The 27,833-nt window shown below is 43.0% G+C and overlaps 1 pseudogene; it reads right to left on the bottom strand.

Annotated features, from left to right (window-relative positions):
- Nucleotides 1-526: 526 nt before the first annotated feature.
- LOC109869921 (gamma-tubulin complex component 2-like) lies at nt 527-27,158 on the bottom strand (annotated as a pseudogene).
- Nucleotides 27,159-27,833: the final 675 nt, after the last annotated feature.

Here is a 27,833-nt window from a genome sequence, read left to right as displayed (position 1 = left end):
CCAGTACCTGGTGGACTGGGAGGGTTACGGCCCGGAGGAGAGAAGTTGGGTACCTGCTAGGGACATTCTGGATCACTCCCTTATCGATGATTTCAATCGACAGGTAAATTAGCCTGGGAACGCCAAGAGGCGTTCCTAGGGGGGGGGGGGTATTGTCACGGTCCATGAATCCACTGCGCGTCTCTCTCTCTCTCTCTCTCTCTCTCTCTCTCTCTCTCTCTCTCTCTCTCTCTCTCTCTCTCTCTCTCTCTCTCTCTCTCTCTCTCTCTCTCTCTCTCTCTCTCTCTCTCGTGTTTGTGTGGGCGTGGTTCCCTATCTCGGCCTGATTGTCTGTGCCAGCTGGAATCACTTATCTTCCCTTTATATGTTCGTTGTTACTTCTCTGAGTTTGTGTCGTGTGTCCGTACTCATCTCTCACCGCCCTTGTGTGGATTATCTGCTGTGCTCCCTCCTACACATCCGGACACACTCCCCTGGATTTCTCAGCACGCTATCATCGGAAGATGCGCCCTAGTCCCTGGGTCGGATTCCGTCTGAGTACAGTCAGTCTGTCCTGTTGCTGCTGTAAACTGTATTCATTAAACCATCGTTGCTTGCATCTTGCATCCGCCTCTGTATTGTCACACTATAGGCCAGGGGTTCCCAACTCTGGTCCTGGGCCCTTTTTCCCCAAAGCATCTTAAAGGGAAATAAAAAATATTTTAAAAATCACTTCATATTCATCATCTCCAGCACCATCCCAATATCAACATATGTGAAAAGGTGTTTTTCCAATGGCATCATCCAATTATTAGACAATTAGTAGGCAATGCCTACAAATAATTGGTTAGAATCACACGATGCACACCGATGAGGTCAAGCATCTTATATCGGCTGAAAGCTTAAATTATTGTTAATATAACTGCACTGTCCAATTTACAGTAGCTATTACTGCGGAAAAATGCCATGCTATTGTTTGAGGAGAACTCCAAAAAACTAAACACTTTTTTCACCGCAATAGGTTTGATAAATTCACCTCTGAAGGTGAAATGTGTACATACATTCTGAAAACTTGCTCTGATTTATCATCCAAAGAGTCCCAGAGATAACATGAAGTGACGTTTTGTTAGATGAAATCCTTTTTCATATCCTATAAAGGTCCATATAGCATTCACGATCGATTTTGTATTTCCACTCGTTCCACTTCACTATATCATTAGGGGTGTAGTATATCCTATAGGACACCAAATTTGGTCAGAGAGCGACGTCTTCATGGCACTCCGATGACGCGGGTGGTCTTCACTTGATCGACTCTAATTTTGTCAAATAAGCACCAATCGGGGTCAAACAAAGCTAGCTAGATAGCCAATGAGAAACCCTGTATGTGTCGCAAAATGTAGCAGCTAACCTGGTGCGAAGTAATGCCTTTTCCTTTTGGACATATTCAGAATTATGAAAGTTATGAAAACTGGTTGTTTTGCAAATGTTGAACTTATAATATGGCTACTAATAATGCAAAAGCTAAATCAAAGTATACAGTTTATGATATTTTTGCAGAAAAATGTCATATGAATGCAAAATGTCTCCTTCACGATTTGCCCAAATGTACCTGGGTGACTTCACACTAAATGTCATGTAGTTCGCTCATACTTCAAGAAACTTTGCACATACACTGCTGCTATCTTGTGGACACCATCGGAATTACAACCAGAGTGATGGCTGGAAGTGGGACCTTTCTGTTGCATTTCAAAGATGGTGGTAAAATAAAAATGTTTGGTTTCTTCTTTGTATTTTCTTCTACCAGATCTATTGTGTTATATTCTCCTACAAGCCATTCTTGTGATTATTGTGACTTTGCCATTGTAATTGTATGTAAGCTTGTGTAGTCTAAAATGAATCTATGATTGTATGCTATCCATTTGTTGTTGATTAGTTTTTTTTTGTATGCTGTTCTTTGTATGCCATTTTAATATTTGATAATTAACCAATGATATTAGGCCACACTTGGCCATGATTACAGACACCTGTACGAGTCATCCCGCAGTGTTTGATTATACCCTGATGAAGACAGCTTGGCTGTCGAAACGTTGGACATTCAATTTTTGCATCTGAGCTCCTAGAGTGTGCGGCTCTCTTTTATTTTCAAGTGTAACATGATGTACCAAATCTAGTCAGTGCATTATTATAGGGTAGGCTAAGCATTAGAATAAGCCACCTCAATATTTGCAGCCAGATGGGTGATAATATATCTCTAGGAGCTGATCTGTCGTCAGTAGTGTGGAATAATTATAAATGTTAAGGTAAGACGTGAATGGAGAAAGCTGATCCGAGCGCAGCGACGCCTTTCTTTTGATCCCATCAGTATCGACACATGCTCCAATGACGCACTTAGTGAGCGTTCTCTCTGCGGGTGTTTTTGCGAAACTCATGTTACATCTTCGGCCAAAATACGTGTAAGTCTAGATTCCATCGCTATCAGAAACCGGGCGCTGTGCAGTAGACCCACCTGTAGATTATGTTTATCATGCTGTGCTCACAGTCGTTGGTGCTGTAGACGCTGAGCTTGTCCAGCAGGTCCAGGAGCAGTGTACTGAAGTTGCTGTCAAACTTGCTGACGGTGGCTTCGAAGCATGAGTCTGACTGCAGGGCGTCCACGTGCTCCGCTAGAAACTGACAACGTGGGAAACCACACAGGTATGACACTTGCTGGTTGGGGAATAGCATAGCATATCACATCATCAATCATGCTATATTTGATAGATAGCATTTCTATTTGGTCTCAAATACTAATTGCCATTATTACAATACTACTGTATTTGGTTGTTGTTCTATATAACATACGCATATAAAACACAGATTTTCATACATGTTTAACCTTTGAAAACACTGCTACAAGTTGGTTAGTGAGTATCTGCTGTAAATGAGTGAGTATGTGTGTAGCTACCTTGGAGGTGAGTCTCTTCTTCTCTTGCTCCTCGGTGCGTTCGCTCTGGTTGGGAGGACCCTCCATGGTGCCATGCTCCAGAGACAGCCGGTTCAACTCCCGGCCCAGCTTCATGCTCCGGGTGAAGCGCTACACCAGGAAATACAAAGTATTCAAACCCCTTGACTTTTTCCACATTTTGTTACGTTACAGCCTTATTCTAAAAGGTATAAAATATTTTTTCCCCTCTCATCAATCTACACACAATACCCGATTATGACAAAGCAAAAACAGGTTTTTAGAATTTTTTGCAAATGTATTAACAAAATAAAACCTGAAATATCACATTTACATAAGTATTCATACCCTTCTTCACTCAGTACTTTGTTGAAGCACCTTTGGCAGTGATTACAGTCTTCTTGGGTATGACGCTACAAGCTTGGCACGCTGGTGTTTGGGGAGTTTATCCCATTGTTCTCTGCAGATCCTCTCAAGCTCTGTCAGGTTGGATGGGGAGAGTCACTGCACAGCTTGATATTCAGGCCAAAGAGTTCAATCTTGGTTACATCAGACAAGAGAATCCGGTTCATCATGGTCCGAGAGTCCTTTAGGTGCCTCTTGGCAACTCCAAGCAGGCTGTCATGTGCCTTTTACTGAGAAGTGGCTTCTGCCTGGCCACTCTAAAATAAAGGTCTCATTGGTGCAGTGCTGCAGAGATGGTTGTCCTTCTGGAAGGTTCTCCCAACTCCACAGAAGAACTCTGGAGCTTTGTCATAGTGACCATCGGGTTCTTGGTCACGTCCCTGACCAAGGCCCTTCTCCACCGATTGCTCAGTTTGGCCAGGCGGCCAGCTCTAGGAAGAGTCTTGGTGATTCAAAACTTCTTCCATTTAAGAATGATGGAGGCCACTGTGTTCTTGGGGACCTTCAATGCTGCAGACATTTTTTGGTACTCTTCCCCAGATCTGTGCCTCGACACAATCCTGTGTCGGAGCGCTGGACAATTCCTTCAACCTCTTGGCTTGGTTTTTGCTCTGACATGCACTGTCAAGGATCACCAGTGAGAGACACTGTAAAGTCATACACTGAACACTGGGGGGGGGGGATATTAGGCTACATATCATAATACTGCAGTCAGATTATCTAATGTGCATGAGATGCACGTCAATTCAAACATTCAAAAACACTACATGTAAGCTAAAACAAGCTGCCTTGACGTTCACGGTTTTGTAGTTGCGTTCCACATCCACGCACCTGCATGCAGCTGGTGAACATGACACACACGGACATGAGCTTGGAAAAGATCTTAAGCAGCTCTGGGTTGGTCAGCATGCAGTCCTTCAGGCAGTTGTCCAGGAAGCTGGTGTGATGACACAGCACGTCGTCTATGTTGGAGGCCTGGGGAAGACAAGATTGCCTATATTAAGATATTCCTGATCAATGCAGGGCTTGGGACTGTTACGACAGTGTGCACTAAGCCACAGCATGCAGTTATTAGGAGCAATGAAAATAAATGTAATTGGGACTGGAAAACACAACAATCTTGGGTCAAAGCAAAGTAAAGCCTCACGGCTGACATTTGTAATGGATGCCACTACTACAACATGCACAGAACAATTACATTAGACACAACTATAGGCTAACACATAACAGCACTGAATGCTATCAAGGTGAAAAGCAGCCTTGGTTACAATCCACTCACAGATTTCAAGTTCTTCTCCATGATATGCCAGGTGGGCTCCATGACTTCAAACATCATGTAGTACTGGATGTTCTGTACAAAGTTCAGCAAACGCTGTTGCAAACCTACAGGGAGGAGGAAACCAGATAGCTCGTATCAGAACTTGATATTAGGAAGCTGGCACTAGAGAAAAAAACAAGGAAGTTAACTGAAGGAGTTTTGTCAACTCACCACTAGGCCCTGTGCAAGGCGTGCTGCTTGGCTGTTTTGTTGCTGACCCACACGTTGCACAACAGCCTCTCAACATGTTTACAGTAAAAAATGTGCCGGAACAGCATTTGGTATCTCGTCAGCGCTTTCCTGAAAAATACAAAAATATATACACTGCTCAAAAAAATAAAGGGAACACTAAAATAACACATCCTAGATCTGAATGAATGAAATATTCTTATTGAATACTTTTCTTTACATAGTTGAATGTGCTGACAACAAAAATCACGCAAAAATTATCAATGGAAAACAAATTTATCAACCCATGGAGGTCTGGATTTGGAGTCACACTCAAAATTAAAGTGGAAAACCACACTACAGGCTGATCCAACTTTGATGTAATGTCCTTAAAACAAGTCAAAATGAGGCTCAGTAGTGTGTGTGGCCTCCACGTGCCTGTATGACCTCCCTACAATGCCTGGGCATGCTCCTGATGAGGTGGCGGATGGTCTCCTGAGGGATCTCCTCCCAGACCTGGACTAAAGCATCCGCCAACTCCTGGACAGTCTGTGGTGCATGGAGCGAGACATGATGTCCCAGATGTGCTCAATTGGATTCAGGTCTGGGGAACGGGCGGGCCAGTCCATAGCATCAATCCCTTCCTCTTGCAGGAACTGCTGACACTCCAGCCACATGAGGTCTAGCATTGTCTTGCATTAGGAGGAATCCAGGGCCAACAGCACCAGAATATGGTCTCACAAGGGATCTGAGGATCTCATCTCGGTACCTAATGGCAGTCAGGCTACCTCTGGCGAGCACATGGAGGGCTGTGCGGCCCCCCAAAGAAATGCCACCCCGCAACATGACTGACCCACCGCCAAACCGGTCATGCTGGAGGATGTTGCAGGCAGCAGAACGTTCTCCACGGCGTCTCCAGACTCTGTCACGTCTGTCACATGTGCTCAGTATGAACCTGCTTTCATCTGTGAAGAGCACAGGGCGCCAGTGGCGAATTTGCCAATCTTGGTGTTCTCTGGCAAATGCCAAACGTCCTGCACGGTGTTGGGCTGTAAGCACAACCCCTACCTGTGGACGTCGGGAAAATGGGATAAAACTTTTTTTTATCCCATTTTCAAGGTCGCCTTTTTCACCTTCTTTTAACCAGGTCATACTGAGGTCCGAAGACCTGTTACCCAAGGGAGACCTGGCCTCGGGTATAGCCCCAGTGTACCTACCTGTTGATAATGAGCGACAGCGGCCACTTGACGATGTAGTCGAAGGAGAAGGCCTCCAGGCCGCTGAGGGCCACCTCGTGGGGTCGGCATTGATGATGGCCTTCTCCTGCTTGGTCTCAATGGCCAGCACCCGCAGCAGCTGGGTGATCACGTCATGAGGCATTAGGTCAATCTGGGAAACAGGAACAGGGGGTGGATGGATGAGTTCAGTGTGAAGCCCCTCCCAAATCAGTCATGTAGTCTTTTATATGTATAGCCTATAGAAATTTGCGATTCTGCCCTTCAGCAATTTTCTATTACTGTGCTAAAGTGCATCTATAAGAAATGGTCTAATGCGGTAAAACAGCAATGACGCCATTTGAATAACAAGATCATAAATGACTTTAGGTTCTCCTTAAAGTAGTCAACAGTGTGCCCAGCTGCTGTAATTATTTCATATTTTTTATTAGTATCCCCAATTACCCAACACAAATAAAATACATAATATAATAACATAATATACATAACACTGCGCCAACTGCTTGAACAGACAGTTTGGTACCTTCAACACATCAACACCTCACACAAAGATCAATAGTGATGCAGTCAATCTCTCAACTTTTGAGCCAGGAGAGATTGACATGCATGTTACTGACATTCACGCTCCCTGGACATTAAGTGCAATACGTGCTGCTCTGTTCTGGACCAACTGCAATTTATCCATGTCGCTCTTTGCCGCACGACCACACAACTGGGCAGTAGTCCAGGTGCAACAAAACTACGGCCTGTAGGACCTGTCTGGTTGACTGAGACGTCAAGAAAGCAGAGCAACGCCTTATCACGGACAGACCTCTTCCCATTTTAGCAACCATTGAGTCTGTATGTTTTCACCATGACCGCTTGCTATCTAGGGTTTCACCCAGCAGTTTAGTCTCAACTTGGCTCAATCCCCACATTATTCAATAATAGATCTAGATGTTGGTTTAGGGTTGAACGAGTGATTTGTCCCAAAAACGATGTCTTTCATTTTTTATATTTAGCACCAGCCTAGTTACCCATTCTAAAACTGACTGGAGCTCAATGTAAATGGGTACATTTATTTATTTTAGTGTAATAGCCAACATATATACTGTTGAGTCGTCAGCGTACATAGACTGACACACAGGCTTTATTCAAGGTCAGTGGAAGGTCATTAGTAAAAACGAAAAACAATAATGGCCAAAGCCGGCTGCTGAAAGGATACAAATCCATAACGCCTATGTTTATTCAGCAACAGGTTATGATCAATGATCTCAAAAGCTGAACTTGAAGTCTAACAGCTCCCACAATCTTCTATCAATTACTTTCAACAAATAATTTGTGTCAGTCCCGAGCATGTTGAGTGCCCCTTCCTTATAAGCATGCTGAAAGTCTGTCATTGGTTTGTTTTCTGTAAAATAATTTTGTATCTGTTCAAACACAATTATTTCCAAAAGTTTGCCAAGTGCCGGTAACAGGCTGTTTGAACCGGTGCTCTGATATTCTTGAGCAGCGGAATGACCTTTGCCTCCCTCCAGGCCTGAGGGATCTAAGCTTTACAGTGACGATGTGGCAAACAGGAGTCGCAATGTATTCCGCTACCAACCTGTTACGGATACAAGTGTTACGGATACAAGTATCCTGTGTGTGTATCCTGTGTGTGTTTCTTTTTCTCTCCTTCTCCCCTCACAGGTGAAAATCATCACTCCCCAATCAGTCAACAATCAATCATCAATCAGAAGACACACCTCCTCCTATTTCCTACCCTATCACAGTTCCTTCCCCATGGTTTAAAAACCCCATCATTTGTTTGCTCTAGAGCTCAATCTCTCTGTAAATGCCATGTCTGTAGGACTCTGTGTTTCACTCTCGCTTTGTGTCTTAACCTCTCTTTTGTTTGAGCACCTCCATAGCACTTTGTCATCACCTGTGAGTATTGTTTTTTTGGTTATGGTGTTTGTTTGTTGCTGGTGGGAAAAGGGGGAAACCAAGACAAGTCACCCATGGGCATACACTACCCGTAGGTGAACTGTGTTAAATACACTAGTTAGAACTGGGCGGACCACCCACTGTATTTTTGGTTAGTTAGCTGTTGTTAAAGTAGGCTAGTCTAGCTTAGGGGTCTTTTTGTATATTTATGGTTTCTTTCCTTGGGTCCAGCTCAGCCCCTTTTCCTGCTCCCCCATTACCGTGTGTTTCTAAATAAACTTTGAGTTTGACAGGAAGATTTCAGTTGTCCTGGTTATTTCGTTCACACTTTTACTTTGTCACAATTATAATTTGCATGAGTTATGTTACGGGTCTCATTACCATCCCCCCCCCCTAGCCTGTCGGGCCAAAAGGGATTCGTAACATAAGTGGAGCCTCGTCCAGGATCTGTCATAACTGACACCCATGCCGCTCATGTAGATTGTTGTAGTGGTATAGTTCAGTGTTGAGCGTCATAGCTGAAGTAGCATTAGTGTTTGCTATTTTCTTTGGCACTTGTGAAGTAGTGTAAAATGACTACTTTTGATTTGAAATCCTTTTTGGATAACCCTTCGTGGGAGGTTTTTGACAAATGTCGTAGAGTTGATTTAATGACCTTGGCTGATCATTATTCAGTATCGATTCCGCAGAGTTTAGTTAAGGCGGAGGTTAAACAGCTAGTATTAAATGTATTGTTGGAAGAGCAGGTGCTTGTGTTACCGCTGCCTGAGTCTACTACCCCTGTAGGGGATGTTGCTGCTCCTGTAAGCCCATTGGTGTCTGATAATGAGGGAGAGGCTAAAACACCAGCCACATTGTCCCGTTTTGATCCACTCTCCCCACTGTCAAATGGTGATGCCAGGAGGGATGTCCGTTTAGCACAGTTCCAACTGGAGGTGGAAGAGAGCCCAAATTAGGCGAGAGACTCTCCAGTTGGAGATGTGTAAAATTGAGGCAGAAAAAGAACGAGAACAGCGGCAGATGACGTTTAAAATGCGCCAGATGGAACTGGAGGCAGAGACAGCAAGGCTAGCCTTCGTTCCTACTGTGCCTGTTTGTGAGCAGTCATCACCTGCTGTATCCTCAAACACGTTTGACATTAGTAGGCCTTAGTACCTTTGTTCAGAGAGTCAGAGGTTGACTCCTATTTTTGTGTATTTGAGCGTATAGCCGTAGCATTGAAATGGCCTGAAGAGGTATGGTGTCTATTACTTCAGAGTAAATTAACTGGTAAAGCCCAAGAGGTTTTGTCAGCGCTACCTCTAGAGGACAGTTTGAATTATGAAGTGGTCAAAGCTACTGTTCTTCGTGCCTATGAGCTTGTGCCTGAGGCATACCGACAGAGATTTAGGTCTCATAGAAAATCTTCTAGTAAGACTTATGTGGAATTTGCTAGAGACAAGGGAAATCTGTTTGATAAATGGCATGCTGTTAGTAAGGTAACTGATTTCAACTCCGGGAGTTAATCTTGTTGGAAGAGTTTAAAAATTGCTTACCCGAACGCATTGTAGTTTACCTAAACGAACAGAAAGTATCCTGTCTGGCAGAAGCGTCTGTGTTGGCAGACGAGTTTGTGTTGACGCACAAGAGTGTTTTCGGCTCAAACTGAGAGTAGAGCCACTGAGTTTCCTACCTTTAGCCCTAGTCGGCCAGCAGTAGTATATCAAGCAAGCCAGAAGAATGAGCGTCCCTGTTTCTATTGTCATAAAGTAGGACATATGATTAATGATTGCTTCCTGCTTAAACGCAAACAAGGGATGCCTCTTCGTGCCAAGCCACCAACAGGTGTTGCTCTAATTCGTACGGTTGTGAGGTCTGCAACAAAACAGGTGCTTCAGGGTAACTGTAGTTTGAAAGTCTCAGTCCCCGACCGCAGTTATGAACCATTCATTTGAGGGGTTTGTGTCCCTAACGAATGACGAAGCGTCTCAGCGACCGGTTAAAATCCTTTGAGATACTGGTGCGGCGCAGTCGTTTATATTGTCTGATGTGTTGCCCTTATCTGACGATACATACTGTGGTTCCAGTGTGTTAGTGCAGGGTATTGAAATGGGTTTTGTCCCAGTGCCATTGCACTTTGTGAAAGTACACTCTGAGTTAATCAGTGGAATATTCAGAGTGGGGGTACGTCCTATGTTGCCAGTGAAAGGTGTGACCTTTATAATGGGTAACGATATTACCGGAGGAAAGGTAGTACCCGTATTGGATAAAAGTGACCACTCTCTCTCGAATGAGCTGGCACAGAGTTATCCACATGTGTTCCCCGCTTGTGCTGTCACTCGTGCTCAGGCACTACAAGAGGGTGACGTGATAGATTTGTCGAACACTGTTCTGTTCAAAGAGGTTGATCAAGAAGATGGATTGTGTGATACCTCTGAGAAGCTGATCACCTCTGACAAACAGCCCAGGAAAGAATCAAAGAACGTTGAACTTATTGCTGAGGCAATACAGTTACCAGTCACTCGTGAGCAGCTGATTGCTAACCAAAAGGTTGACAACAAGCTTGTTAAATGTTTTTCTAGTGTTGTCTCATTGGAAGATGTGAAGAAGAACGTGGCTTACTTCATTGATGGTAATCTCCTCATGCGTAAATGGAAATCCCATGTTGACGCGGATGGAGATTGGAATGCTGTTTACCAAATAGTGATTCCTACAGCCTTTCGACAAAATGTGTTATCCCTTGGTCAAGATCACCAGTGGTCTGGTCATTTAGGAATCACAAAAACTTATGATCGGATCCTTCGACATTTCTTTTGGCCGGGTTTAAAACAAGATGTGGCTCAGTTCTGTCGGACATGCCACACATGTCAGATAACAGGAAAACCAAATCAGGTTATTCCTCCCGCTCCTCTTTGTCCCATACCTGTCATAGGTGAACCATTCGAGCATGTGGTGGTTGATTGTGTCGGACCGTTACCGAAGACAAAATCGGGTAACCAGTTTTTGTTAACGATAATGTGTATGGCTACAAGATACCCCGAGGCCATTCCTCTGAGAAGGATTACAGCCCCGGTAGTGAGTAAAGCCTTAATAAAATTCTTCACGACATTCGGGTTACCTAAGGTGGTACAAAGCGATCAAGGTACCAATTTCCTATCCAAGCTCTTCAAGCAGGTGTTAAAATCCTTGTCAATTACGCACCGTGTGTCAAGCGCCTATCACCCAGAGTCTCAGTGTGCGCTTGAAAGATGGCATCAGACACTGAAGTCTATGCTACGTAAATATTGTTTGGAATCTGAGAAAGATTGGGATGAGGGAGTTCCTCTAGTTTTGTTTGCTGCTCGTGAAACTGTGCAGGAGTCCCTAGGTTTCAGCCCGGCTGAACTGGTGTTTGGTCACACAGTGAGAGGACCAATGAAAGTCCTTAAAGAACAGTTCTTGTCCCAAGAGTTGTGTACCAGAGATGAGCATGTGTTGGACTACGTTAGTCGCTTTCGTGAGCGCCTACACCAAGCTTGTGCTCTCGCAAAGGAAGCTCTGTCTTCCTCACAGAGGAGCATGAAAAGACACTATGATAAAAGAGGCTGTTTCTCGTCCACTACAGCCAGGTGACCAAGTACTGGTGTTATTACCTGTTCCAGGATCTTCACTGTCAGCTCATTTCTCTGGTCCTTATTTAATTGAAAAGAAAATAAGTGAAACTGACTATGTGCTTCAAACTCCTGATAGACAACGCCAATCTCGTGTGTGTCACATTAACATGTTGAAAGCTTACCACACCTGACCCATCACACAGTTAGAGTTCAAAAACAGAGGAAGGTACTGCTGTCTCCTCTGCTACTACTGCTATCATAGTGGACTGTCATATTGATGATGATGGATTGGAGTTGCGCAACACTCAACAGCAGTGTGTTAGATTGCCCAACTCAGAAATGCTGCTGTCTATCCTATCCGGTCTGGTTCATTTAACGGATGGACAGGCCAATGATATTGTGAGGCTACTACACAGTTTTCCATGTCTCTTTAATGACGTTCCTACTCGCACCAATGTGTTGGAACATGACATTAATGTTGGAAATGCTACACCTATCAAGCAACACCCATATCTTATCAACGCATCCAAGAGGAAGATAATGAGGGATGAGGTGAAATATTTGGAGAATGACCTGGCTAAGCCAAGTTCAAGCCCTTGGAGTTCTCCTTGCATTCTAGTTCCTAAACCTGATGGTACGTCCAGGTTATGTACGGATTATCGAAAGGTAAATTCTGTCAATGCCAGATTCGTTCCTGCACTGGAACCAATGTATACTTCAAAGTATTGCAGAGCCAACAACAAAGCAAGAGCTTCTTGTTCTATTGTCGCATAATTTGTTTGACATTTATTAAATTTACGGGAAAAATAACAAACGGGATGATCCACTCCACTCTTGTACATACTTAGCAGCACCAATAGTGTCGATACAGTTACTGGACGACTGTATCGACACTATTGGTGCTGCTAAGTATGTAACTAAGTTAGACCTCTTAAAAGGTTACTGGCAGGTTCCGTTAACTTCACGTGCTTCTGAGATTTCTGCCTTTGTGACCCCAGACAACTTCCTACAGTACTCAGTCATGGCTTTTGGGATGCGAAATGCACCAGCCACCTTCCAACGACTGGTTAACTCCGTATTAGCTGGCGTTCCTAATTGTAGTGCATACCTTGATGACCTAGTGATTTATTCGTCTGAGTGGTCAGATCATGTTGACTCGCTAAGGGTAGTATGTGAACGGTTGGCAGCTGCTTCTCTTACCCTGAACTTGGCAAAGTGCGAGTTTGGGAAGGCTACTGTTACCTATCTCGGTAAAGAGGTTGGCCATGGACAGGTGCGCCCTGTTGATGCCAAGGTCTTGGCTATAACTGCATTCCCTGCACCTACCACCAGACGAGAGCTACGCCGCTTTTTAGGGATGGTTGGCTACTACCGTAGCTTCTGTAAAAATTTCTCTGCGGTATTTGCTCCATTGACCGATTTGCTTAGTCCGGCAAGACCATTTGTGTGGTCCCCTGATTGTAAGAGAGCTTTTGAATCAGCGAAAGCACTCTTATGTAGTACACCTGTACTTGCTGCTCCAGATTTTGAACAACCATTCAAACTTGAGGTAGATGCTAGTGCCAGAGGTGCTGGTGCTGTTCTACTGCGGAGTGGAGTGGATCATCCCGTTTGTTATTTTTCCCGTAAATTTAATAAATGTCAAACAAATTATGCAACAATAGAACAAGAAGCTCTTGCTTTGTTGTTGGCTCTGCAATACTTTGAAGTATACATTGGTTCCAGTGCCCTACCAGTGATTGTGTATACTGACCATAACCCCTTAGTTTTTCTCCACCGAATGTACAACCAGAACCAGCGCCTTATGCGTTGGGCGCTGATTGTACAAAATTATAATTTGGAGATCCGTCACAAAAAGGGTTCAGATAATGTGTTGGCAGATGCTTTGTCTCATGTGTAATAATTGTTGTATGTTTTGCAAGGTTGTTGCTTTGTTGCTTTGCTGTGAGTATTCATGGAAATACTGTAGTCGCAACCCCTAGGGTTGCTCTTTTAAGGGTGGGAGTGTTACGGATACAAGTGTTACGGATACAAGTATCCTGTGTGTATCCTGTGTTTCTTTTTCTCTCCTTCTCCCCTCACAGGTGAAAATCACCACTCCCCAATCAATCAGAAGACACCTCCTATTTCCTACCCTATCACAGTTCCTTCCCCATGGTTTAAAAACCCCATCATTTGTTTGCTCTAGAGCTCAATCTCTCTGTAAATGCCATGTCTGTAGGACTCTGTGTTTCACTCTCGCTTTGTGTCTTAACCTCTCTTTTGTTTGAGCACCTCCATAGCACTTTGTCATCACCTGTGAGTATTGTTTTTTTGGTTATGGTGTTTGTTTGTTGCTGGTGGGAAAAGGGGGAAACCAAGACAAGTCACCCATGGGCATACACTACCCGTAGGTGAACTGTGTTAAATACACTAGTTAGAACTGGGCGGACCACCCACTGTATTTTTGGTTAGTTAGCTGTTGTTAAAGTAGGCTAGTCTAGCTTAGGGGTCTTTTTGTATATTTATGGTTTCTTTCCTTGGGTCCAGCTCAGCCCCTTTTCCTGCTCCCCCATTACCGTGTGTTTCTAAATAAACTTTGAGTTTGACAGGAAGATTTCAGTTGTCCTGGTTATTTCGTTCACACTTTTACTTTGTCACAATTATAATTTGCATGAGTTATGTTATGGGTCTCATTACCATCCCCCCTAGCCTGTCGGGCCAAAAGGGATTCGTAACACAACCTCAGCAATTTACCATCCAGGTTGTTGGTACCAGTTGGCTTGTCCTTATTTATAGATAGCAAAACATTTTACTCATAAACTACAGTGCTTGTCTTTCATTAGTCCGTTATGTATGAATATGAAAGCTCAGCGTTTGATTTTTGCATGTCATGCCTAAGATTGCTAATCTTAACAAAAACGTTATTAAAGTGGTTGGCAATATTATAGGGTTTTGTTATGAACAAGCCATGTGCCTCAATGAAGGTGCCTGCCTGATGGCTGGAGCAGAGTTGGCTTTTATGCCTAGAATTTAACTTAAGGTACAGACATTTTTTGCAAATGTCTGAAAATAAACAAATAAATGAAATATCACATTTCTTACTTAAAAAAAACATGCATTATTGGTCATGGTATATGTATTCGGCGCATGTGAGTTTGGACACACCTACTCATTGAAAGGTTTGTCTTTATTTTTACAATGTAGAATGATAGTAAACATTACAACTATGAAATAACACATATGGAATCATGTAGTAACCAAAAAAAGTTAAACAAATCAAAATATATTTTATATTCTTCAAAGTAGCCACACTTTCGCCTTGACAGCTTTGCACATTCTCTCAACCAACCTCATGAGGAATGCTTTTCCAACAGTCTTGAAGGAGTTCCCACATATGCTGTACACTTGTTGGCTGCTTTTCCTTCACTCTGTGGTCCAACTCATCCCAATCCATCTCAATTGGGTTGAGGACGGGTGATTGTGGAGGCCAGGTTATCTGATGCAGCACTCCTTCACTCTCCTTCGTGGTCAAATAGCCCTGGTTGAAAAACAAAATGTCACACTAAGCGCAAACCAGATGGGATGGTGTATGATGCTGAATGCTGTGGTAGCCATGCTGGTTAAATGTGCCTGGCATTCAAAATAAATCTGTCACCAGCAAAGCGCCTCCACACCATCACACCTCTTCCCCCATGCTTCACAGTGGAACCACAAATGCAAGATCATCTGTTCACCTACTCTGCATCTCACAAAGACATGGCAGTTGGAACCAAAAATCTCAGTTGGACTCATCAGACCAAAGGACAGATTTACACTGGTTTAATGTCCTTTGCTCGCGTTTCTTGGCCCAAGCATGTCTCTTCTTATCGGTGCCCTTTAGTAGTGGTTTCTTTGCAGCAATTTGAGCATGAAGGCCTGATTTCAGTCTCCTCTGAACAGTTGATGTTGATGTGTTTGTTACTTGAACACCGTGAAGCATTTATTTGGTCTGCAATCTGAGGTGCAGTTAACTCTAATGAACCTATCCTCTGCAGCAGAGGTAACTCTAGGTCTTTCTTTCCTGTGGCAGTCCTCATGAGAGCCAGTTTCATCATAGCACTTGAAGGTTTTTTGCGACCTTCATGCCTTAAAGTAATGATGGACTGTTTCTCTTTGCTAATTTGAGCTGTTCTTGCCATAAAATGGACTAGAGGTGTCACTACAGAAACCATGGTTCGAATCCAGGCTGTATCACAACCGGCCGTGATTGGGAGTCCCATAGGGCGGCGCACAATTGGCCCAGCGTTGTTCGGGTTTGGCCGGTGTAGGCCGTCATTGTAAATAAGAATGTTCTTAACCGACTTGCCTAGTTAAATAAAGGTTAAATGGAAAGAAATTCCACAAATTCACTTTTAACCAGGCACACCTATTAATTGAAATGCATTCCAGGACTACCTCATGAAGCTGGTTGAAAGAATGCCAAGAATGTACAAAACTGTCATCAAGGTAAAGGGTGGCTACTTTGAAGAAACTGAAATATATAAACTTAAACCTTTTTTGGTTACTACATGATTCCATATGTGTTATTTCATAAAGAAAGGAGGACCAAGGCACTCTTCATATAATGAATTAAAATGCCTTTATTTGCATGTTCAATAGAAACCAAGTTTTTTGTTTTTTATCTGACGCATTTTGGCTGCATGGCCTTCGTCAGTGGGTACAAAGAAATAATACAATGTCCGCTTTTGAACAGCTTTTCCAATTGGCCCTAATTAGAAGAGGGAGTGGTTACAAAATTGATTGGACACACCTAGTAAGCAATACTATACACATTAAAAAGTGAAATACTGTAGCTATCTTATCATAAATATACAACTCCAAGCTAGAAGCATCAGAACACTTAAAGGTAGTTCTAGACGGAGCACGTGATGCCGCGGAGCTGAGCAGACATTGACAAACCGAGCTCTTCGAAGTTATTCTATTTTTACCTAAATAACAACGTTGAAACACTATTCTAACATCGGCTGATAAATTGTCAAGTACTTACCTTCCCAAAGAGCCATGGACCTCCGAACGAGAGGCAAGAAGGACGACCAAAACGTCGTTGATTCCCAAGATAACGATAACGCTACAGCAAGATTAGCATTAGCCCTCATAACTCAGACGACAGTTCCATACTGTTGCTCTCAGCAGCCTCTTGCGAGCCTGCCGACATGCTGGCTACTCTCCTCCGGGAAATTCAGGATGGTAACAGTTCTTTCTATGAAAATTGATAAGAAATCGGCTGAACTCCATTCTTCCATTGACGACCTGAAATCCTCCATGAATGATCTCCTTTTGAGAACGACTGAGGCAGAGTTGCGCATTAGCACAGTTGAAGATACCATCGCTAGACATATGACCAGGTCTTGATACAACTGCAAAAGGACAATGCCAACCTCAAAAACAAGGTAGATCAGATGGAGAACCAGAGTAGACGTTGGAATATCCGTGTGGTGGGATTGAAAGAGGACAGCGAGGACCGTGACCCAGTCCGTTTCTTCACTCAATGGATCCCGGAGGTCCTAGGCATAATCCACTTCACCAAGCCGCTGGAAATCGAACGCGCCCACAGAACATCAAAGCCGTCCTGATCAGGTTCCTCCGTTTCCAAGACAGAGAGAAGATACTGCAACTCGCAAGAGCCAAAGGGGACATCACCATCGATGGAAAGAGGGTCAGCCTTTTCCCAGATATGAGCGCGGATCTCGCCAGACGTCGCAAGCAGTTCAGACCTGCCTCCAAAGCACTGAAGGAGAAGAACATCACCGGCTACCTCATCCACCCTGCGCGGATGAAAGTTCAGTACAAAGGCCGAAGCCATCTCTTCAACACCGGGAGAAGTGCACAAAGAAGAACTGAGCAACGTCTGAGCCAGGACGGTCTCTCTGGGGGATAAAATGCAGTTCGCTTGTTTTCTCTTACTGAACTGCTGGTATCTCCCGGTCACTATAATTGATTTGTACATTTTCAACTAACCGTATCTGCAACACGCAGTCTCCCTCGACGCTGAAAAGGCCTTTGATAGGGTTGAATGGCCATACCTCTTTCGCGTCTTGGAAAAGTTTGGTTTAGGTACCGTGTTTGTAAATTTGATAAAATCACTCTACAAATCTCCTAAAGCTAGGATTGCTACCAATGGGATTACTTCCTCCTCTTTCCCTCTTTATAGGGGGAACAGACAAGGTTGCCCAATTAGCCCCCACCTCTTTGCCCTCACCATCGAACCGTTGGCTGAGGCTATTAGAACGTGCCCTTACATACATGGCTTTGAGGTGGGCCCCCATACCCATAAATTATCACTCTTTGCGGGCGACCTTATCTTATTTCTAACAAACCCAGAACACTCCCTCTCTCACTTGCAGATCCTACTACAGTGTTATAGTTCTTTCTCTGGATATAAGGTCAATTTTGATGAAAACGAAATCTTACCGTTGTCTGTCTTTGACCATCATGCCATCAAGCACAAGTTTCCATTTAGATGGTCACCTATGGGCTTCACATATTTGGGCATAATGGTGGATGGTAATCTGAACAACCTTTATAAACTCAATCTGGCCAGTTTGTTGCAAAAGGTGGAGGTTGACCTTTGTAAATGGATGGACTTACCTCTCACTCTACTGGGTAGAATCAATGTAATTAAAATGAATGTCCTGCCCAGATTTCTACATCTGTTTCAATCTCTCCCTATCCCTGTTCCCGCAGCATTTGTTTCCTCTCTTGACAAGCTGACCAGACGGTTTATCTGGCACGGCAAACCCCCTGGGGTTGGCGTGGATAAACTGACCCTTGATTACAGTCAAGGGGGCTTAAACCTCCCCAATTCTAGAATGTACTACTGGGCTGCACAGTCTAGGTTTCTGGCTCAGAGGTTTGCAATGGTCCCTCTCCCTCATGGTTGAACATTGAAAAGCTTGAGGTAAATGATGACACTGGGGCAGAATTGTTTTACAAATGGGACAGAAAATCTATAAAAACCATCACAGACAACCCTTTAATCATACATTCTGTCCTGGCATGGTGCAAACTGCATGAGCTGTTCGGACGAGAGGGATTCCTTTCCCCTAAACCCCTTTTTGGATCAATAGATTGATCCCTATGTTTTTCCAGAATAGTAACTTTAGACCATGGTCTGATAAGGGGATCACTCTTCTGGAACATTGTTACAAGGAGGCAGTTCTTATGTCTTTTGATCAACTGAAACAGAAATACCACTTGCCTAACAGGGACTTCTTTAGCTACCTACAATCACGAAACTTTATTAGGGTGACTCTCAAGGGACAATGGAACCTACCTAAGATGTCACCTATTGAACAACTCTGCCACGCAGACCAACCACTGTTCAAGACCATTTCCCGTGTATACGATGCTCTTATGTCAGGACTAACACTGCCTGGGCTAGATAAACCCCGACTTAGATGGGAAAAAGATCTGGGTATTGATCTTGATGAGGATCTATGAAGTGACCTGTGTTACATCCACATTGAACTCCAGATACAGACTGATCCAGTTTAATTTACTCCATCAGCTCTATATCACCCCATCTAGACTGCACAAGTTCAACCCAGATATCTCCTCCCTATGTTTTAGATGTGGCTCAGATGAAGGAACATTCCTCCATTCCACTTGGCAGTGTTCAAAACTACACGGTTTCTGGCAGGGGGTATGCGATACCATATCCTCAATTCACGGGGTTGCATTCCCTTTAGACCCGGAGTTCTGTCTACTGGGTAACTTTACTAACACCAATCTTAGGCAAAGCCATACTATAAAGCTAACAGAAATATTGCTAGCGATTGCCAATAAATGTATTGCCTTGAAATGGAAATTGGATTCCTCCCTGCCAGTTGCAATATGGCTATCGGAAGTTAATAGTTGTATCCCTTTGGAGAAAATCACTTACTGCTTGAGGAATAAGTTAAAGACATTTTACAGAATTTGGCAACATTTTATTGACTAAATGGAGAATCTCCCCCCAAATCTCATTGATTGAATCTATATATAATCCTCACATAATGTTTCACACGTAATGTATAATATGTAGCCTACGGCAGGTGATCCAATGTCTCGTTATTATTTTTTTCTTATTGTATGTTTGTATATATAATTATTTTTTTGTTACGCTCGTCTGTTACTGTCACTTTGTCCTATCGTTGTCTAATATCTTTTCACGTTTGTTATGAATGTTCTTAATTGGAAAATGCAAAAAAAAAATATTCAAAAAAATGTAGTTCAAACCTTTAAATATGACTGGGAGAAGTGTCAAGAATAAGAAAGAAATATATTCCATAGTACATTAGAACACAGCAAACATGAACAACAACAGTCTAAACATAGCTGAGGGCAATTGAGCAAAATGTCCACTAGATGACAGCAAATGGACCTATCGACCCTACAGGAAGGGTGAGAAATCCATATCTTCATTTAAACCAGGGTACTTAGTAGCCTGTAGTTTGTAAATCCATATCTTCATTTAAACCAGGGTATTTAGTGGCATGTAGTTTGTAAATCCATATCTCCATTTAAACTAGGGTACTTAGTGGCCTGTAGTTTGTAAATCCATATCTTCATTTAAACCAGGGTACTTAGTGGCCTGTAGTTTGTAAATTCATATCTACATTTAAACCAGGGTACTTAGTGGCCTGTAGTTTGTAAATCCATATCTTCATTTAAACCAGGGTACTGAGTGGCCTGTAGTTTGTAAATCCCAAAACGTTCCATTTGTTTGAACTCTTTAAGACAGTCCCCTTTTCTAATAGAGGCCGGAATATGATCAATACCCATAGCTTGTTGGGAGGCAGGGTTGCCATGGTGTAAGGACCTGCTTCAGAGTGCTCAAGACCTCCGACTGGGGTGAAGGTTTTACCTTCCAACAGGACAACGACCCTAAGCACACAGCCAAGACAACGCAGGAGTGGCTTCAGGACAATTCTCTGAATGTCCTTGAGTGGCCCAGCCAGAGCCAGGACTTGAACCCGATCTAATATCTCTGGAGAGATCTGAAAATAGCTGTGCAGCGATGCTCCCTATCCAACCTGACAGAGCTAGAGAGGATCTGCAGAGAATAATGGGTGAAACTCCCCAAATACAGGTGTGCCAAGCTTGTAGCGTCATGCCAAGAAGATTCAAGGCTGTAATCACTGTCAAAGATGCTTCAACAAAGTACTGAGTAAAGGGTATGAATGCTTATGCAAATGTGATACTTTTTTTTTTTTATACATTTGCAAAAATGTCTAAAACCTGTTTTGGCTTTGTCATTATTGGGTATTGTGTGTAGATTGAGGGGAAAACTATTTAATCTATTTTAGAATAAGTCTGTAACGTAACAAAATGTGGGAAAAGTCAAGAGGTCTGAATACTTTCTGAATGCACTGTATTAATGGGGATTTGGCAGTTCTAACAGCTTCTTGATGGGCACATGCCTATTAAAAACAGGAAGAAGCCGTTTCATAAATGCTTCATATGTGGCATCAGGTTGTTCCTCATCACATACATCAGACCAACAAATATTTTTCACATCTTCGACATAGGAATCATCATTACAAAATTTTAGGTCCAGTCTTTGGAACTTTGGTTTTTAGAGATATGGCTATTATATTATGATCACTACATCTGATGGGTACTGCTCTAGAGCAGATTTCTGCAGCATTAGTAAAGATCTGATCAATACACGTAGATGATTCAGTTCCTATTCTGTTTGTAAATACCCTGGTAGGTTGACTGATAACATGAACCAGATTGCTGGCATCGGTTACAGATTGAAGCTTCTTTTTGAGTTGACAGCTTGATGACAACCAGTCAATATTTAGGTCACCCAAAAAATAGACCTGTTGATATCACATACATTATTGAGCATTTCAAACATCTAGTCCAAATACAGACTTTTAGCAGTCGGTGGTCTATAGCAACTTCCTACCAGAATAGGAGGCAGATGAACCTGTAGCCATATTACTTCTCCATCTGACAGAGGCTGAGAGAGGAGCACAACAGGAGTATGACTCGACATACATAGCAACACCTCCCCCATTTGCATTTCTCTCTTTTCTATATATTCTAGAACCATGTATAGCTACTACTGCATTAAAGGAATTATCCAAGTGTGTTTTAGAGATGGCCAGAATATAAATGTTTTCTGATGTTAGTAAGTTGTCAATTTCATGAACCTTGTTCCTCAGAATACATGTTAACATGGGCTATTTTTAGTACTTTTCAAATCAAATTTGATTTGTCAAATACAACAGGTACAACCTTACCATGAAATGCTTACTTTACAAGCCCTTAAAAAAACAACTCTGCATTATTGGATAAGTAAGAAAATATTTGCTAAAAACAATAATACTTTTTTTCCTTTTAACTATAAGGACTATACAGGGCGTACTGGTACCGAGTCAATGTGTGAGAGTAGAGGTTAGTTGAGGTAATTGAGGTAATATGTACATGTAGGTAGGTTGCTTGCTTGTTTTTAGTGCTCCTCTGAGAGGCAGATGCGAGGTAGAGATGTCAGTGACATTCACATTTGAGCCAATTATACTGAGTGGGCTGCCCATAGTGGGCTTCTTCCTAAGGTAGATGGTTTCAGTGCAAAGAATAGAAATCAATTCTATGGGCATGTGATTATTGCTGACAATACAATCTGAGTTAACAGTTAAAGGAACATACATTAGGATATACTGTGATACGATTTCCATGTCCTGCTTATGACAGGGAGGACTGGAGCGCTACCAAACCCAGACCGTCACTCTCAAACTTTCTTCAAGTACTTATTTTGGGAAGGTTACATGAGCCTATTCATTCATCATAATGCATGCATGAAATAATATTTCAAAACATAATGTGTACAGTATGTATTTTAGGTCATGAACCGGAATGAATAAGGAATTAGGCTCCTCTCCTTAATAACCACTAGATAGTGCTGTTGTAATCAAAATAGCATAAATTACACACTGGTACTCTAGCATATTTACCTTCAGGTCATCTTTGAATGGGTCTGTGTTAGCAGTACTCATCCTCAGAGCCAGCTCTAGCAAGGCCTCCAGTCTGGGAGGGACAATATCATCAACTGGCTTTTTCAGCTCCTCTTCTGTCAGGTCCATGAAATGGACAAAGAAATCTCCCTTGTCCATCAAGAAGTAGTGCTTGATTGACCTAGGAAGAATACATCTCTTAGCATATAACAGAACATACCAAATTCGAAAAACCCATCAGACTTTATTGACCTATTTATAGTTTTGTTGTTGTTTACCTAAGGCGTGCGACCAGCTCCTTCTCCTCCATCAGGAAGTCTAGGAGGACCTTACTGGCGTAGTAGTAGGATTTTTCTATCTGCTCCACGTAGGCTCTCTCCTTGAGAGTGTAAAGGACCTATTTAGCATCCGGACAAGTCACGTCCCGGCCACACTCTCTCACCACATTGAGATATTTACCTATAGAAGAGGACGAGAAGAAAAACCAAAACAAACAACTCAGAAAATGATCAAGAACTTGATACTATTCGTTTTTCACAGGAACACAGTGAATTGCACTGGGCATTGTCAGGATGCACTAAAAAGTGATCGTAACAAATCGGATCCAAATAGTATGATGCGTCTTACCTGTACTCAAAATTTTGTCTGCCATTTTCTGAAGAAATAATGGAATTCTGTGCTGTACGATTGTGTACCGCTGATCCCAATACTTGTCGTTGTAGTCCTCCTGGATCTTCTCTTTCTGGAGCTCGTGCTCTTCAACCATGAATTCACTATGAAGACAAAATAAATCACCAAAGATGTGCTGAACTAACTCATTGTCTGAAATCTAAATTGTGTCAATCTAAGTCATGTCCAAGCCCAGTAGAAAAGTACTGATGTGATTCAATGTAAGAATTGTGGTAAATTAGTTTAGCGACAAAAGACTGTACCTGTAAGGGTCCTTGATGATGCCTCCATTTCTCCAGTATCTCAAAGTAAGGGACACTAGCTACTTTCGTGAGGTAGAGGCATAGTTCCTGGGCCTGACTGTCTCCAGTGTAGTTGAAGGTACGATCGTGAAGGAGGCTCAACGTCGTCCCACCCATGCAGTCTCCTTTGTCCACCGAGGAGGCTTTGAAAACAGAACATGCAACCCACTGATTAAATAGACATCATTTAACACTATGAGTACTTTTTACTTTGGGCAGTCTGCAACAACATACCTTAATGACCATACCACACACACAACCATCACCAAATCATCATAGACCATAAAACAAGACCGGCACCACTGACAGGTAAGTCTAAGCATAATACAATTGAATGTCCAAAAGTGCGCCGAAAAGCAACGCAAATATATCTACCAACCACATTATATTGTATGATCGAATATATGATGCATATGGAACATACAGTGGGGCAAAAAAGTATTTAGTCAGCCACCAATTGTGCAAGTTCTCCCACTTAAAAAGATGAGAGGCCTGTAATTTTCATCATAGACTTCAACTATGACAGACAAAATGAGATTTTTAATTAATTTATTTGCAAATTATGGTGGAAAATAAGTATTTGGTCACCTACAAACAAGCAAGATTTCTGGCTCTCACAGACCTGTAACTTCTTCTTTAAGAGGCTCCTCTGTCCTCTACTCGTTACCTGCATTAATGACACCTGCTGGAACTTGTTATCAGTATAAAAGACACCTGTCCACAACCTCAAACAGTCACACTCCAAACTCCACTATGGCCAAGACCAAAGAGCTGTCAAAGGACACCAGAAACAAAATTGTAGACCTGCACCAGGCTGGGAAGACTGAATCTGCAATAGGTAAGCAGCTTGGTTTGAAGAAATCAACTGTGGGAGCAATTATTAGGAAATGGAAGACACAAGACCACTGATAATCTTCCTCGATCTGGGGCTCCACGCAAGATCTCACCCCATGGGATCAAAATGATCACAAGAACGGTGAGCAAAAATCCCAGAACCACACGGGGGGACCTAGTGAATGACCTGCAGAGAGCTGGGACCAAAGTAACAAAGCCTACCATCAGTAACACACTACGCCGCCAGGGACTCAAATACTGCAGTGCAAGACGTGTCCCCCTGCTTAAGCCAGTACATGTCCAGGCCCGTCTGAAGTTTGCTAGAGAGCATTTGGATGATCCAGAAGAAGATTGGGAGAATGTCATATGGTCAGATGAAACCAAAATATAACTTTTTGGTAAAAACTCAACTCGTCGTGTTTGGAGGACAATGAATGCTGAGTTGCATCCAAAGAACACCATACCTACTGTGAAGCATGGGGGTGGAAACATCATGCTTTGGGGCTGTTTTTCTGCAAAGGGACCAGGACGACTGATCCGTGTAAAGGAAAGAATGAATCTTTGGAGGGAGTTGAAAGTCCGTGTTGCCCAGCAACAGCCCCAAAACATCACTGCTCTAGAGGAGATCTGCATGGAGGAATGGGCCAAAATACCAGCAACAGTGTGGGAAAACCTTGTGAAGACTTACAGAAAACGTTTGACCTCTGTCATTTGCCAAAAAAAGGTATATAACAAAGTATTGAGATAAACTTTTGTTATTGACCAAATACTTATTTTCCACCATAATTTGCAAATAAATTCATTAAAAATCCTATAATGTGATTTTCTGGATTAATTCTCTAATTTTGTCTGTCATAGTTGAAGTGTACCTATGATGAAAATTACAGGCCTCTCTCATCTTTTTAAGTGGGAGAACTTGCACAATTGGTGGCTGACAATACTTTTTTGCCCCACTGTATATAGATGTTTTATTGTTTGATCATGAAGGCTTTACCAATGGAGGCTAGGATCTCCATGGTCCTCATGGTGGGCTGGATGTAGAACCAGAGCTTCTGCAGGGAGAGCATGCCCTGCCTGTGGAGGTGCTCCAGCTGGGTCACCAGGATCAGATACTCCTTCATCAGGGTCCTCATGGCTGCCGTCAGGGCGTGGTTCACCTGGCCGTACTCAAAAGACGACTTCTCCTCAGTGAAGCTGCCAGACATAACACAGCCAAAATGTTACGTCAGAAAATCCAAATGATTTGACAACACAATTAACATTTTCCTTTGATACATCTCCAGATGGTGTAAGGATCTACATTTGAGTCTAGCAAATGAGACAAAACAAGGTTAAGCAGCTATATTCCCCTTTTAAAGTTCACTCACCGTGTATTAGTAGGGTAGTATGAGGCGACTGGTAGTACCCTATTGACCAGCTCCTTGATGGACATGTCAAGGGTTGGGTCAACGATGAAGGAGCGATTCTGCCTCCCGAGGACAGGCTGGGCCGTGATGTCTCTGCCGTCCACACCGACCAGCACAAAGAGCAAATCATCAACCAACGCCTGCTCCTGGGCTGGTAGGGGCATTGTACCTGATCATAAAATACCAAAGAGATTATTTGTGGCGTGCTCATCCTCATAACCACTAAACATACCAGGTACATTTTCACAGATTTTGTTATTACATGAAAATGAGCAGCCACTCAGTCAGTGAAACTATGCAGGAATTTCATGAAGTCAATCAAAATGTCTCAAAGTGAGATATGAGGAGCATTGGCCACTGCTGGGTCTCCTGCTGCTGTGGCACCGATGATGAAGTCCCCAATCAGAGCAGGACGGTCATACACCCAATTGGGAAACACCGGGTTGGGCTGAGTGGGGTTCTTTTTGTTGTGTCTGTCCCTCAGCATCTTTCGTGTGACTTCAGCAGACTGCAAACATGGGGGGGGGGGGGGGGGGGGGTAGTAGAACTTTGAGATGTATTCAACTCTAGCCTTTTCAAAACAAATTGGTCCGGCTCACTTGAGGTAGTCACATGCGCGCCAGGACTTTCTCCTGAATACATGACCTGACCTAGTAATAGTAAAAATATGTAATAGACTATAATAGGGCATCAGGCCTTTCCTGGTCAGGAAGAAAATATCCTGGCCCTAATCAAAATTAACCTTAAATGACACGAGTACACACCTGGGGCACATTAGAGCTGGCAGTGACATTCCCCAGCTTCTTGCGCAGCTCTTCAAGTTCCTGCATTGACATCTTAGTGCTGGTTGGAGGGATAGCAAAGGTTGTACTTGTTGTCGCATTAGCAGACGCTTCAGACCTTTCTTTGGCATTCTTTTGCAGACATTGGAGCATCTGGAGAAGATCAACGCACAACACAATGTTATTGGGACATAACATAATACTGTACTGTACTTGACATTTGAACAGTGAAGTTGTCAGCATCTGAACAACATTAGATGTAAAATGTAAGTGATTACCTCTTTATCCTCACTAAGCTTTGATAGGAGGTAGACCAGTGGGTCCAGGTTGCGGACATTTTTTGACTTGAGCTCATCATATTTCCTTAGGAAGTCCTCTGGCGTCTTTGAATACTCTGCTATTTTGACCCGTGAATGAAAGTTGAATCAACGTTGAAAGTTTAATGAAAGTTTAATCATCTGTAGGAAGCGCATAGGAAGATCATCAACCTATGAAACATTTGCCAATAACTTCTCCATCAATCACCTTTGCACTGTGTGCAGACACTGTTGTGGTGATGTAAGGTGTCCTGTTCTTCTGCAGTAGATCAATAAACACTTCTGCCCCATCACCTCCTCGCACATGAAGCAGACTGAGCAGCTCATTGACATCATGGTGTATCCGAAACTCACTCATGGCTCAAGCAGCTGAAATTAGAAAGGTGGTGAGAGTCAATAATCAAACCTCTGTCAACTCTCTAACAACCAATCGGTTGAATAATGTCATACTGGCAGTTCATAGTTGAAGCATGCAAATGTGTAAATGAATGTGGTAAATTGCAATCTACCACCACAGTCCTGATGTTGCAACTTCTCTGGCTGCATAGGGACAAGACTTGTGTTGTTTGAGATTCTAGCGGGTGCCCTAGTAGTTCCCAACCAGTGGTACTAGAAACCCTGGGGGTACTTGCCCTATCCACAGGGGGCACTTGAGAAGTCTCTGGGCCAATTGTGCGCTGCCCTATGGGACTCCCGATCACGGCCGGTTGTGATACAGCCCGGGATCGAACCAGTAGTCTGTAGTGACACCTCTAACACTGGATTGCATTATCCTTATACCGCTACGCCACTCGGGAGCTAGCTAGTTACGTTAAATTTAAAGTAGGGTCTGAAAATAGAGCTTTTAACTATCTAGCTCCCTGGTTAGCTAATGAACGGAATCTTAGCAATGGCAGCATGATTAACAGCATCCAACATGGATCGCTAGCTAGCTGTGAAGCCTCTGTTGACTACAAGCAGTTACCGCCACGCCAACTACCTGCAAGTGGCAACCAATGGTAGCAACACAACGTGTACTCGGTATAAGATTTTT

The sequence above is a fragment of the Oncorhynchus kisutch genome, linkage group LG25 (assembly GCF_002021735.2).
Source record: "Oncorhynchus kisutch isolate 150728-3 linkage group LG25, Okis_V2, whole genome shotgun sequence".
In the NCBI taxonomy this organism is placed as follows: Eukaryota; Metazoa; Chordata; class Actinopteri; order Salmoniformes; family Salmonidae; genus Oncorhynchus; species Oncorhynchus kisutch.
The sequence above is the reverse complement of the archived record's forward strand: the minus strand, read 5'-3'. Positions and strand labels throughout refer to the sequence as shown.